Source organism: Odocoileus virginianus, chromosome 29 (genome assembly GCF_023699985.2).
Source record: "Odocoileus virginianus isolate 20LAN1187 ecotype Illinois chromosome 29, Ovbor_1.2, whole genome shotgun sequence".
Lineage (NCBI taxonomy): Eukaryota > Metazoa > Chordata > Mammalia > Artiodactyla > Cervidae > Odocoileus > Odocoileus virginianus.
This window is the reverse complement of record NC_069702.1, coordinates 22,601,139-22,614,662: the sequence shown is the minus strand read 5'-3', so window position 1 is coordinate 22,614,662 and position 13,524 is coordinate 22,601,139. Positions and strand designations below refer to the sequence as shown.

The window sequence follows — 13,524 nt, the reverse complement described above, 5'->3', positions numbered from 1 at the left end:
AAAAAAAAAAAATATATATATATATATATAAAACATGAAAGGAAAGACAAGTAAAGTGCTGTTTAAAAAGAACAGAGCTAACAATAGCAACCGCAAAGGCGTGGTGCATTTGAAAAAGCAGGACCTTTACTGTTAGGTAGTGAAATGAAAGTCGCTCAGTCACGTCCGACTCTTTGTGACCTCATAGACTTCACAGTTCATGGAATGCTCCAGGGCAGAATACTGGAGTGGGTAGCCTTTTCCTCCTCCAGGGTATCTTCCCAACCCAGGGATTGAACCCAGGTCTCCCACATTGCAGTCAGATCCTTTACCAACTGAGCTACGGGAAGCCTTCACTGTTAGGCAGATCTGAGTTTGAATCTCTGTGATGCCACAAACTGGCAAGATGATCTTGGAAGAATTACTCAACTTCTCTGCATCTCAATTTCCTTACCTCTAAAATGGAACAAATAGCACCTACTTCTTGTCAGGACAAACTGCAGCAATGTAATTTTTGATCCAAAAATAAAAAAAAAAACAGCTACAAAGCAGCTTTAAAGAATATATATGGGACATTTGGGGAAGTTTGAATATGGTCTACATATTATGTGCATGCTCAATCATGTCCGACTCTTTGCAACCCCATGGACTGCTGAGAAGCTTCTAGACGTGTGAACGTTGGTCTAGTATAATTGCTGGTTTGGCCTTAAAGTGACCCTTTATTCCACAAGGATGACTGAGTTCACAATCCAAGCCAGCAGAAAGGGGGCAGTTGGATGTGTTTCCCCAGGGTAAAATGGGAAACCCTTCTTTGAAGTCTTTTTACATTCAAATACATTCAGATATTCAAATACATTCAGGTATTATCAGGGTTTCTCAAAACTGTAATGTGAAGAGGAATCACCTGGGGCTCATGTTAACATGCAGATTTTTATTCCTAAATCTGGAGCGGGGCTGGAGTTCTGAACTTTCATCAAGCTCCCAGCCATGTTGCTTCTGTGCTTCTCCAAACCACACAATGATGAGAAGACCCCCAGAGTCTTCTCTGGAAGACTGAGGAAGCAGAGCTCTCCCAGACTAGGAGCTCCTAGGACTTCTGCTGCTGCTGTTTATCCACTCAGTCCTGTATGACTGTTTGCTTCCCTATGGACTGTAGCCTGCCAAGCTCCTCCATCCATGGGATTCTCCAAGCAAGAATACTGCAGTGGGTTGCCATTTCTTTCTCTAGGGCATCTTCCCAACCCAGGGATCGAACCTATGTCTTCTGAGTCTCCTGCATTGACAGGTGGATTTTTTACACTGAGCCACCTGGTAAGTCTTCCTAGGACTTCTAGCCTTCTAATTCATCTTTATTCTAGTTCTTGTTTCATGGCAGACACTCATTTTAATGCTTTTTTTTTTTTTAACTTTTCTTTCTCTTAAATGTGATGTTCTTTTCATGGTATTCTAATGAAGTAAAGCTCTTTTTCAAAAGGAACTAAGACAACATTGTTAGCTGCCCATTGAAACCTCACTATGGAATTAAATAAACCGTGAATGTCTCCATGAGCATGAAGGAATGAGTTTTGCTGTGGAAAGATGGGAATGAGAAAGAAAGCTGGGTGAACAAGTCCCCATGTGCAACCTTGACCCCCCAGGTCTCAAGGGTGGGCAGGAGTTCTACAGTCTCTTGCAATTGTGAAAATGAAAAAAAAAAAAAAGGAAAAAGGAAAGCTTCTGAGACATGAATCCTTGAATTTATGCTTTTAGGCTTCTTTCTTCACTTCTTTCTCCAGCCTACAAGTCAGTGCATGCACAGCCCTCCCTCCTGCAGAGCGGCTGGGAGCCCAGGACTTGCCCAGCAGGTTCTGACCCATTCAAGGCCTCCCTTTGTGAGTCCTGGTAGCTCACAGGTCCCAGAACTTTTTAAACGGCTTGACTTAGCATATGTTTTAATGTCAGGGAGTTGTTAATGCAGGAAAGAGTTGGCTAAATTTCTCATCTACAATCACCAAAAGCGTTTTGAGGGTTTGTTGTTGTTTTTTTAAATCAACCAAAGCAACAAATACTTATGGAGAGTCCATTAAAAGCTAAGAATTAGGTTAAGGACAGTGGAAAATCAAGTTTAATGAGACACTCACTGCCTTAAGGAGTTTTCATTTTATTAAAGGAGATAGGCAAACACATTTTAAAAGCCACAAGACATGAATAAATGCTGTAACACTGAAATGAGAAAGAAGGTACAGCTAATCAAGAGATTGGAATGATGGAGTCTAGTAAAGGAGAGTCTGTTTTTGCCTAGTGAGTGCCACAGGGCTTGTTATATAAATGCATAAATAGTCAGAATAAATGAACTGATGAGTATGAATGAGTGAATGCACACAGAACAAGACCTTAATTTCTTAGAAAACTCAATCCATTTTTTCCCTGTTTTTTTTTCTTTTTCTGAACTATCATCTGGTAGCCTCACCCCTCATACAGCCCACACACTGCTCTCTATCCTCTCCCACGACAGCAGTTAGGCTTAGAGAGTAAATCACCCCTCACACAGCCTTCGGAGTCTGAAGGGGGATTAAGGGGGTGGGGAGTGGGGGTGGGGTAGGGGGATGCTTCTTGGATACTGGTAGCTGTATGCGCCAGCTAGAAACAACTGTTAACAGTTTTCTCACTGGAGAAAACGGGAGGAGGAGGAAGAAACAAGAGACAGCATGCGGAAGGTGCAATCAAGCAAAGGACTGACCCTTTCTGGAACGATAGTTACCCAGCAACCTGCCAGTGACCGGTCATGCCCCAGAATCCCATGCAGCTGAATGAGGCCAAAGGCCACTGCCCTGTCCAAGCGGGAAGGTGCCTGCCTGTAGATTCTGCTCAGCTGTACCTCACTTTAATATCTTTAATAGAGAGATATTCTGGGTATGAAAAACTGGGAAATTAACACTGTGCAGAGTCTGTAGAACTCTATTCCAATGCTTAAACATTGCTCTATTCAATTAGCATTTATGGAGTGCCTTTTCAGTGCCCACTCTCAAAACCTGTTGATTGTCTTTTATTGTGACATTGTGTGTAATCAGTTAACAGTCTTGGATGAAAATTTGTTAAAGACTTTGAAATGGACAAATTAAAAAAGAAAATGATTTAGATTTCTAGATGTCCTTTTAGTGGAATACTAGGTGTTGTTTTGTAAACTCACCTTTCAGGATTTATCTCATTCTGTAGTGTCTATGCCTTTCATTGCCTTTGAGCTATTTCACAACTCTGTAAGCTGTAGCAATTGATAGTGAGGCCAACAATTCCTGTTCATAGAAATGCAATTTTGTCAAGGTGAATGTGCAATTCGTTCCACCATATGGAAGAGGCGAGTTTTGCTTCTACTGGCAAATTTATTTCAGTGCTCTTGAAGGCCTTTATATGGATCTGTTCTTTGAAATCTCCTTTCAACTGGTTTTTACATTTTACTGTTTCCTCATTAACTGAGTTAAAGAAAGTGTTTGATACATACACATTTTATTTATATGAAAGCCATGATACTATTTTTTTAAAATTATCCTTTACTGTAGGAGAAACAAGATAAGGCATTAGACATTTATACCTTAATGGCAATGGAGAAAATAGATCAAATGGAATCTTGTAATTATGAAAACATTTTGTATACAAAATAAATGTTAAGATTGTATCCACTGAAGCTGATAACTATAAATATAACACGTTCAAGCCTGGTAGTTCTAAGACAGAGAACAATTTGGTACCTTTCTTTTTTTTTTTTTTTCTCTCACTGGTTATCAATGCGGTACTATTGATGTAGAGAAGGAAAAATTTTCCTCTACCCTCTTATTCTAAGTGCCTACGGCCTGCAAATTAAACTGACAAAAGATAGATGGGCAGGAGAAAAGGATTTTTGGGCATGGACATTTTGTCACAGAACGAATAAGTGAAAACTAAAAGAAATGGTTAGGCAAGCAGAAACAGACTCACAGGGGAAGAAAACAAACATGATTACCACAGGGGAAAGGTGGGACTGGGAAATAAATCAGGAGTTTGAGACTGACACATACACAGTACTACACATGAAATAATCAACAAGGACCTGCTATACGTCACAGGGAACGCTACTCAGTATTCTGTAATAACCTAATGGGAAAAGAATTTGAAAAAGAATAGACATATGTAGATGTATTAATATAAAAAGAATAGACATATGTAGATGTATTAATATAACTGAATCACTTTGCTATACACCTGAAACTAAGGCAGTACTGTAAATCAGTTATCATTTCAGTTCAGTCAGTCATGTCCGACTCTTTGTGACCCAATAGACTGCAGCATGCCAGGCTTCCCGGTCCATCACCAATTTCCAGAGCTTACTCAAACTCACGTCCATTGAGTTGGTGATGCCATCCAACCATCTCATCCTCTGTTGTCCCCGTCTCCTCCTGCCTTCAATCTTTCCCAGCATCAGGGTCTTTTCAAATAAGTCAGTTCTTTGCATCAGGTGGCCAAAGTACTGGAGCTTCAGCTACAGCATCAGTCCTTCCAATGAATATTCAGGACTGATCTCCTTTAGGATGGACTGGTTGGATCTCCTTGCTGTCCAAGGGACTCTCAAGAGTCTTCTCCAACACCACAGTTCAAAAGCATCAATTCTTCTGTGCTCAACTTTCTTTATAGACCAACTCTCACATCCATACATGACTGCTGGAAAAACCATAGCCTTGAGTAGACAGGCCTTTGTTGGAAAAGTAATGTCTCTCTTTTTTAATATGCTATCTAGGTTGGTCATAACTTTCCTTCCAAGGAGTAAGCGTCTTTTAATTTCATGGCTACAATCACCATCTGCAGTGATTTTGGAGCCCCAAAATACAAAGTCAGCCACTGTTTCCACTGTTTCCCCATCTATTTGCCTAGAAGTGATGGGATTGGATACCATGATCTTCGTTTTCTGAATGTTGAGCTTTAAGCCAACTTTTTCACTCTCCTCTTTCACTTTCATCAAGAGGCTCTTTAGTCCTTCTTCACTTTCTGCCATAAGGGTGGTGTCATCTTCATATCTGAGGTTATTGATATTTCTCCCAGCAATCTTGATTCCAGCTTGTGCTTCCTCCAGTCCAGCGTTTCTCCTGATGTACTCTGTATATAAGTGAAATAAGCAGGGTGACAATATACACCCTTGACATACTCCTTTTCCTATTTGGAACCAGTCTGTTGTTCCATGTCCAGTTCTAACTGTTGCTTCCTGACCTGCATATAGGTTTTTCAAGAGACAGGTCAGGTGGTCTGGTATTCCCGTCTCTTTCAGAATTTTCCACAGTTTATTGTGATCCACACAGTCAAAGGCTTTAGCATAGTCAATAAAGCAGAAATAAATGTTTTTCTGGAACTCTCTTTTGTTTTCGATGATCCAGAAATTCCTAAGATGACCACTCTAATGCCAGGTTAAAAATATAAAATGCCTCAATACTTTGTCTTTGCTGTATTTGGAGAGAGGAGTGCTCTGTTTTGTGAGAGCCTTCAGCCTGGGCTTCGTTTGTCTGCTGGGTAACCCAACCATAGATTTGCTCTATATTGTTACAGTCAAAAACATGCTTCATAGATGTTAAAAAGTAAAGGTATGTGCACGCAGATGAGTTTGACTCCCAGCTCCACTATTTACCAATTGCATAATCTTGGGCAAGTCAGTTGGTTTCTTTAAATCTCAACTTCCTCATCTTTCACAATGTTCAAAATAATACCCACCTCTCAGGCATCTGCTTGCTGTTCACCAAGCCTCACTTTGAGCACACAAATAAGTCATTTAATCATCAAAATGACAAGTAATTATGTACTCATGTCAAACCTGAGAGGACTGAGGGACTTTGAATAATTCCCCAAAGTCACTGAGCTGGCAAGTGGCGGAGCCAGAATTTATACGCAAGCAACCTAGATCCAGAATTTATGCTTTTCACCACCACAGGATGCTGCTGATGCTTCTGATGTTCAAGTATCACTTATCACACTGCTTTGATGTGCTGACAGAGACTAAGGTAATAGTGGGTTATATCAAAGAGAATTTCTTTCTTAACCCACAGTCTACGTATTAGAATTTATGTCAAGGACCCAAGCTCCTTCTTTATTTGTTTTCTTCTATCTTGATGAAATTGCTGTCAACCATCTAGTTCAGGATGACTCATCAGTAGACACACATTCCATTTGGCCAGAGGGCTGAAGAGGAGAGACAGGCGTGTGTTCTCCCTGTAACAGTATTCCTCTGAACTCGAGCATCTTACCTTAGCATACTTTCCATTGCCTAGTATACGGTCATCTAGATAACTTTCATAGAAAAGAGGCTACAAACATATAATCAAGCAAAACGTTTAAAACTTAGAGTATCTGGGTAAAAGGTATACAGGTGTTATCTATCCTATTCTTTGCATAACTTTAATATTTTATCTATTTTTTATTGGAGTATAGTTGCTTTACAGTATTGTATTCGTTTCTGCTTGCAATTTTCCCCATAAGTTCAGTTTTAAAGTAAAAGTTTTTTTTAAAGTCTATTTATGACAGGGAAAAAAAGATATCTACTACTTAGCCAGAATTTAAATTCCAGACCCTATGCTAAGTACCTGTGGCAAAACCTGCAGTTTTCCCAATATCGACTCTTCTTTTCGTCTGAAAAGTAATATAACCCTGATCTGCACAGATTAGAGTGTGGAGCCAAATCCTGCCACCTGTTTTATTTAAATGAATTCTGTTGGAACAGAGCTATTTGTTAATATATATATATTAATATTTATATATAATGTATTATTATATATATGGAAGGGATTCCCTGGTGGCTTAGACAGTAAAGAATTTGCCCACAATATGGGGGGCCTGGGTTCAATCCCTGGGCTGGAAATATCCCCTGGAGAAGGAAATGGCAACCCACTCCAGTATTCTTGCCTGGAGAACCCATGGACAAAGGAGCCTAGCAGGCTACAGTCCATGGGGTCACAGAGAGTCGGACACAACTGAGCACACACATATATATGAAATATACATTAGTATATTTATTTATGGCTGCTTTTGTGCTACAGTGACAAGTAATCTGATCCATGAGGCACAAAATATTTGCTGTCAGACCTTTTACCGAAAGAGTTGCTGACTCTCATAGTTATCACATATGAGATTTCCACATGTAGCTGGGTCTGTTTCTGGACTTTTCACTCTATTTCATTGGTCTGTTTGATTATGCATGTGCCAGTATCACATGGTTTTAATTACAAAGACCTTGCTGTATATTTCAATAACAGGCATGCGAGTCCCTCCTTGTAGCTCTTTCTTTTGCCATGTTTTCCTAAATATTCCAGAATGTTTATTTTTCCATATGAACTTTAATTCAAATCAACTTGGTTAGCTCCAGAAACAAAGTGTTGCTGTTTTTACTGGGATAACATTAAAATTCCAGATTAGGTACAAAACTGATATTTTGAGAGGAGGCTAAGAGACTTTCCCCATTTGTTTTAATCTTCTTTTGTGTCTTTCAGGAATGTTTCATGGCTTTCTTTGTATGCATACTCAATGTGCTTTGTAAAGTCTAGTATAAATATTTTATATTTTTGGGGTGCCTCTGTAAATAGGCATTAAGAAATTTGAGGTTTAAGAAGTTTAAATGTTGCATATTAACTTTAAATCCTGCTGCTTTTCTGAATAACTTTATTGTTATCTAAGTTTTACAATAAATTATCTAGGGCAGCACTCTCCCATTGAAATATAATGTAGTCACACACATAATTTTAAATTTTCTAGTAGTTAAGTTAAAAATTGTTAAAAGAAACAGGTGAAATAAATGTTAACTGTATCTTGTATTTAACCCAAGGTATCAAAAGTATTATTTCAATATATAAATCAATAGTAAAAGCAAAATATTTTTAAAAATTGTATATAGGATATAGATCTTCAAAATCCAACATTTTGTATTTTATTTATGTACAGAATATTTCATATGAATCTTAAGCTTTTATCAGAAATATTTTGTGAGTTTAGATTTCATAACTTTTACATTTTGTATTTTATTTATGCACTTTTACAACATTTTGAATTTTATTTATGCACAGGATATTTCAATATGAATCTAAGTTTTTATCAGAAATATTTTGTGAGTTTAGATTTCATAACTTTTACAGTTGGAAGAGTATATTCACATATTCAAATTATTTCAAACATACTTTAAACTTTTCTTGCCACTGAAGTAGTGCCAAAAAATCATTTTCTTTTAATATTTGTGTCCTCACTGGCAAAACTTGTTCTTCCTTAGAAAAACTGATGTGAACTTTATAGCCAAAGCATCTATCTGTTAAATAAATTCACTGATTCTTGTGTCAACTCGGTATCACTAACATCAAATTTTAAAAGGTATTTCATAAGTTGAAATTCAGCCTTGAAGTAAGGAATTAAAATCTCCCCCGGGGGGCTCTTACCCAGTGGGGATAAGAATCTGGATAACTACTCTAGCACACCATTGTTCAAGTGGACATTTCTGTGGACTTTGTGGATTGCATGATGTATCCTATTAATAGGTTTCCCTCCTTCCTCAGCTCATCCCCTCCCGTGCTTCACTCTGGCTCCCTGGGCATCATCTCCTCCAAAAACAGCCTGCACCTAAGTCCTTATCTCATACTTTCTTTTTCCAAAAGGAATTCAAGAAAAGATAGAGATCTACCGAGTTTGGAGCATCGGCATGTGTAAAACGTGGAATGCTTGTAGAAAAACAAGTTAGAACTAACTGATAAGTCCTCAAAATATTATTCTGGATTTTGATTAAAAAGTGAGATCTAGCTGTATAAAAATATGATTTAAATTTATCAAATTAAGAAGGGAGAAAGGTAATGTTAAAAACTGTAGTCTGTTCTGTGGCCATGTAAGAGAATATTTCTTTTTAGGCACATACAGCTTATTCTTAAAAGTTCAGAAAAATATGTATATCATTTGTATATGTATGCAAATGCATATATACATACATATAAAAACGGTATGAATATATGCATATACATACATATATATAAATGATATACGTAGGTTTCTAAACTTTTAAGGATAAACTGAAGAAAAGAGAGGGAAAGAGAAAGAGAATCTGGGGAAAGATTATATGGGTGTTCCTCATACTCTTTATGGAGATTTTTTGTAATAAAATTATTTCCAGATAAAATGTTCCAAAAATCTATCATCAGGGGTCTCCTTGTGGCTCAGTGGTAAAGAATTTGCCTTCCAGTGCGGAAGACACGGGTTCGATCCATGATCTGGGAAGATCCCACATGCTGCGGAGCAACTGAGCCTGTGTATCAGAACAATTGAGCCTGTGCCCCAGCGCCCAGGAGACACAACTGCCGCCCATGTGCCCTCGAGTCTGTGCACTGCGACAGGAGAAGCCACTGCAATGAGAAACCAGCTCACTGCAACTAGAGAGAAGCCCGAGCTGCAATGAAGACTCAGCACAGCCAAAAATAAATAAATAAATAAAATTATTTTTTAAAAAATCTATTATAGAGTTTCTTTTCAAAAAACAGCAAACTGGAGTCATATAGCTTCAGGGTCAGCAGGCTTTTATCTTTTTTACTGCCTACCTATAACAAAGTTTCCCAAAATGCTGACAAGCTAATACTATCGAAGACTCCACATTTAGGTTCACTAAGAAAAAAGAGGAAATATTCACTCGGAAGTGATTATAAACAGCCACACTTTCCCCCACTTGAAAACAAAAGGTAGTGTTGGCTAGTGCCTTTAAAAACTTGGCTGGCCCTTTTCTTACCGTGATGACCTGGTTTACAGAGGCGCTGAGGAAATTCATTAGAAAATGGTAAAACAGCTGAGATTTGGGATTCAAAGGTCATGGGCTGACGTAATTTCTTTCCTGAATTTCTTGGAAATTTTGGTCAGGAAATCTCTTGCTGAGTTAGTAAGTAGACACAATACAGATAAGAAGGGGGAAAGGTCTGTGAATGAACACTGGCCAGCAACTCACAAATGTCAATCCATTCTAACTGCTCATTCACAGTTTTCCGCAGTCTCTAATCGTACCTGACAAGTCATCATCTGGTCTATGCTTCAATAAGTTCATTATACATGAAACAGCACTATTAATCTGTCTCCTTGTATTAACAACGATGTTCATGGCATTAATTTTAATAGAAATGTAAAAATTAGGAATACTTTAATATGTTGGTAGAAAAACTCAATTCACTGAAATTCTGATTGATTAAAAAGGGGAAGTTGGATTTATTTATATATACTTATTTGGAATAAAAAAGTTTATAAATTATCATTAAGCAAAAAAAAGATTGTAAATTAGTTTACTTAATATTGGTCTGATTTTTGTACAGAAAGCTGTAAACTTGATCCCCACCTGCCCCCCAAAACAATCTAGAAGAATAAATTCCAAACAACGCCAAACCATTAACAGTGCTTTCCTGCAGGGAGGGTGGTGGAAACAACTTATTCCTACTTCTTGTGTTTCTTTGTGGGCAGAGTTTCCCTTACACGTCTGACCTCTGGATGCTAATTCCTTGTTCCACACCTTGGAGGTGTGTGGAAGATATGGTGGGATATGTTTATTCTCTCCAACTCTTATTTCCAGGAAAGGAATAGGTATTACAGAACTACCACTCCTGGGTGGAAGGGGTAGATTGATAGGTTTGAAGAAATGAACAAGTGTGACTCAGTCACGTTATCTCTTCCCCTCTGGAAGCAAACTTCAGCAGAAACCATCCTTCATCTCAGGCTGTAAGTTATGGGGGGTAGACCCTCCGAGGAGAGGAGGCTGTGGTTGGGAAGGGTTGCCCTTGACTCACTAACTGGCACAGGTAAGTGCTGTCCTGGGGTTTGGTGTTAGCAAACCTGCAACTGTCTCCCATCTAGACTATAGTTACTCTAGTGGATCCAGCAGTAACAAAGCTGATGTGCTATCTGCCTGATTCCTTATTTCTCACTGGTTCTGAACTTGGATGAGTAACAAGTATCATTTATTGGAGGCCCTCGAACATGAAAACACTATTTCGTTTTTATTTGTTATGCTTATATATGGTTTGAATATTTTGTAAGGATGACATGTTGAGATACTGATATCTTTAGATATAGAGGTATAAAGTCATAAAATCTATATCCTTCATTTTTACCTAATGCATACACATGCTAAGTCGCTTCAGTCATGTCCAACTCTGTGACCCTATAGACTGTAGCCCAGCAGGATCCTCTGTCCATGGGGTTCTCCAGGCAAGAATACTGGAGTGTTTTGCTGTGCCCTCCTCCAGGGGATCTTCCTGACCCAGGGATCAAAGCCACGGCTCCTGGGTTGCAGGTGGATTCCTTACCACTAAGCCACCAGGGAAGCTCTTTTACCTAATATCAATATTCTTATTTCCTCTCTGATATTTGCTTAAAGCAACCACATTGCCTTCCAAGCTTAGAGGGGGTGTTTTCCTTGATCTACTTTCTACTCCCTTGGTATTGGACACTAATTCTCTGGTTCTGTACATACTTTCTGTTATGATATAAACTGTTTAATTTGACTTCTCTCAAGAAGGTCATTGCCTTTCTTTTCCATTAAGTCATTCCTATTCTGACTTGGGAAAAAGCTCTCCCTATTTTTCCAGACTCCCAAAATAATTTTTCTTTGGTGACAGTCTAAGAGTGGTCTCCCAAGAATTTATGGAATGCTTTCTTTATTTTCCACATCACGGACTTCAAATATATAAAATACTATGTCCTCTCAAATCTTTTTCTTTCCAGGCAAAATGTTCCGACTTTTTAAAAGCTATCCATCACATGACATGATTCTGATTCCCTCTAATGTATTGGCGGCTGAGTGGTAAAGAATCCGCCTGCCGATGCAGTAGATGTGGGTTTGATCCCTGGGTTGGGAAGATCCCCTGGAGAAGGAAATGGTAACCCACTCCAGTTATTCTTGCCTGGGAAATCCCATGGACAGAGGAGCTTGATGAGCTACAGTCCCTGGGGTCGCAAAAGAGTCAGGTACACCTGAGTGACTGAACAACAGCGACCTTATATTGGCCGGTTTCCTCTACGTGGCTCCCGGTTTGTTGATAAACCCCCAAAAGATGTTAAGTGATGACACCCACAGTGGAATATGTGATCACACTCTCTGGGTGTGACCTAACTGGTGCTGAACAGAAAAGGGTCACAACCTACTTGTTCACGGGTGGTTCACTCAGCACAGTGGGGAGAGTGGTGGTTACTCTGCCCATATGCATGATATTGATGATCATATCAAAGGATCCACTCATATTGGGCTAACTGTAATATGTAACACATAATCACTTTCATCCATGCTGTTGGTATCACAGGTTCATTCCTGTGTTATATATGTTTCAGTCACTTCCACACTAAATTATAAACACCCCTATTTCTACTACAGTGGTCATCTCTTCACAACCACATATCCTTCCTCCTCTGTAGTCTATGGCCACTTGAACCTGGTGACTCTGATCTGAGTAATTTGAAGTTACTCTTGTAAATACCACTAATAACAAAAATCCAATATCCCCTTTTCAGGCCCAGTACTGCCCTCTAGAATGTTAACACTGATGGCCATCCCCATGTTCTTGGGTTCTAGACACTTCAGTGTTCCAGAAAAACATCTATTTCTGCTTTATTGACTATGCCAAAGCCTTTGACTGTATGGATCACAATAAACTGTGGAAAATTCTGAAAGAGATGGGAGTACCAGACCACCTGACATGCCTCTTGAGAAACCTGTATGCAGGTCAGGAAGCAACAGTTAAACTGGACATGGAACAACAGACTGGTTCCAAATAGGAAAAGGAGTATGTCAAGGGTGTATATTGTCACCCTGCTTATTTCACTTATATACAGAGTACATCAGGAGAAATGCTGGACTGGAGGAAGCACAAGCTGGAATCAAGATTGCTGGGAGAAATATCAATAACCTCAGATATGCAGATGATACCACCCTTATGGCATAAAGTGAAGAAGAACTAAAGAGCCTCTTGATGCAAGTGAACGAGGAGAGTGAAAAAGTTGACTTAAATCTCAACGTTCAGAAAACTAAGATCATGACACCTGGTCCAATCACTTCTTGGCAAATAGATGGGGAAACAGTGGAAACAGTGGCTGACTTTGTATTTTGGGGCTCCAAAATCACTGCAGATGGTGATTGCAGCCATGATATTAACAGATGCTTACTCCTTGGAAGGAAAGTTATGACCAACCTAGATAGCATATTAAAAAGCAGAGACATTTCTTTGCCAACAAAGGTCCATCTAGTCAAGGCTATGGTTTTTCCAGTGGTTTTATGAATGTGAGAGTTGGTCTATAAAGAAAGTTGAGTGCCCAAGAATTGATGCTTTTGAACTGTGGTGTTGGAGAAGACTCTTGAGAGTCCTTTGGACAGTAAGGAGATCCAACCAGTCCATCCTAAAGGAGATCAGTCCTGGGTGTTCATTGGAAGGACTGATGTTGAAGGTGAAACTCCAGTACTTTAGCCACCTGATGTGAAGAGCTGACTCGTTTGAAAAAACCCTGATGCTGGGAAGGATTAAGGGCAGGAGGAGAAGGGATGACAGAGGATGAGATGGTTGG

General features: G+C 39.1%; 1 long non-coding RNA gene across 1 annotated transcript in view; it reads right to left on the bottom strand.

Moving 5' to 3' along the window:
• Positions 1-13,524, bottom strand: part of LOC110144368 (uncharacterized) — a 50,917-nt gene that overhangs the window by 3,632 nt on the left and 33,761 nt on the right. The window lies entirely within an intron of this gene.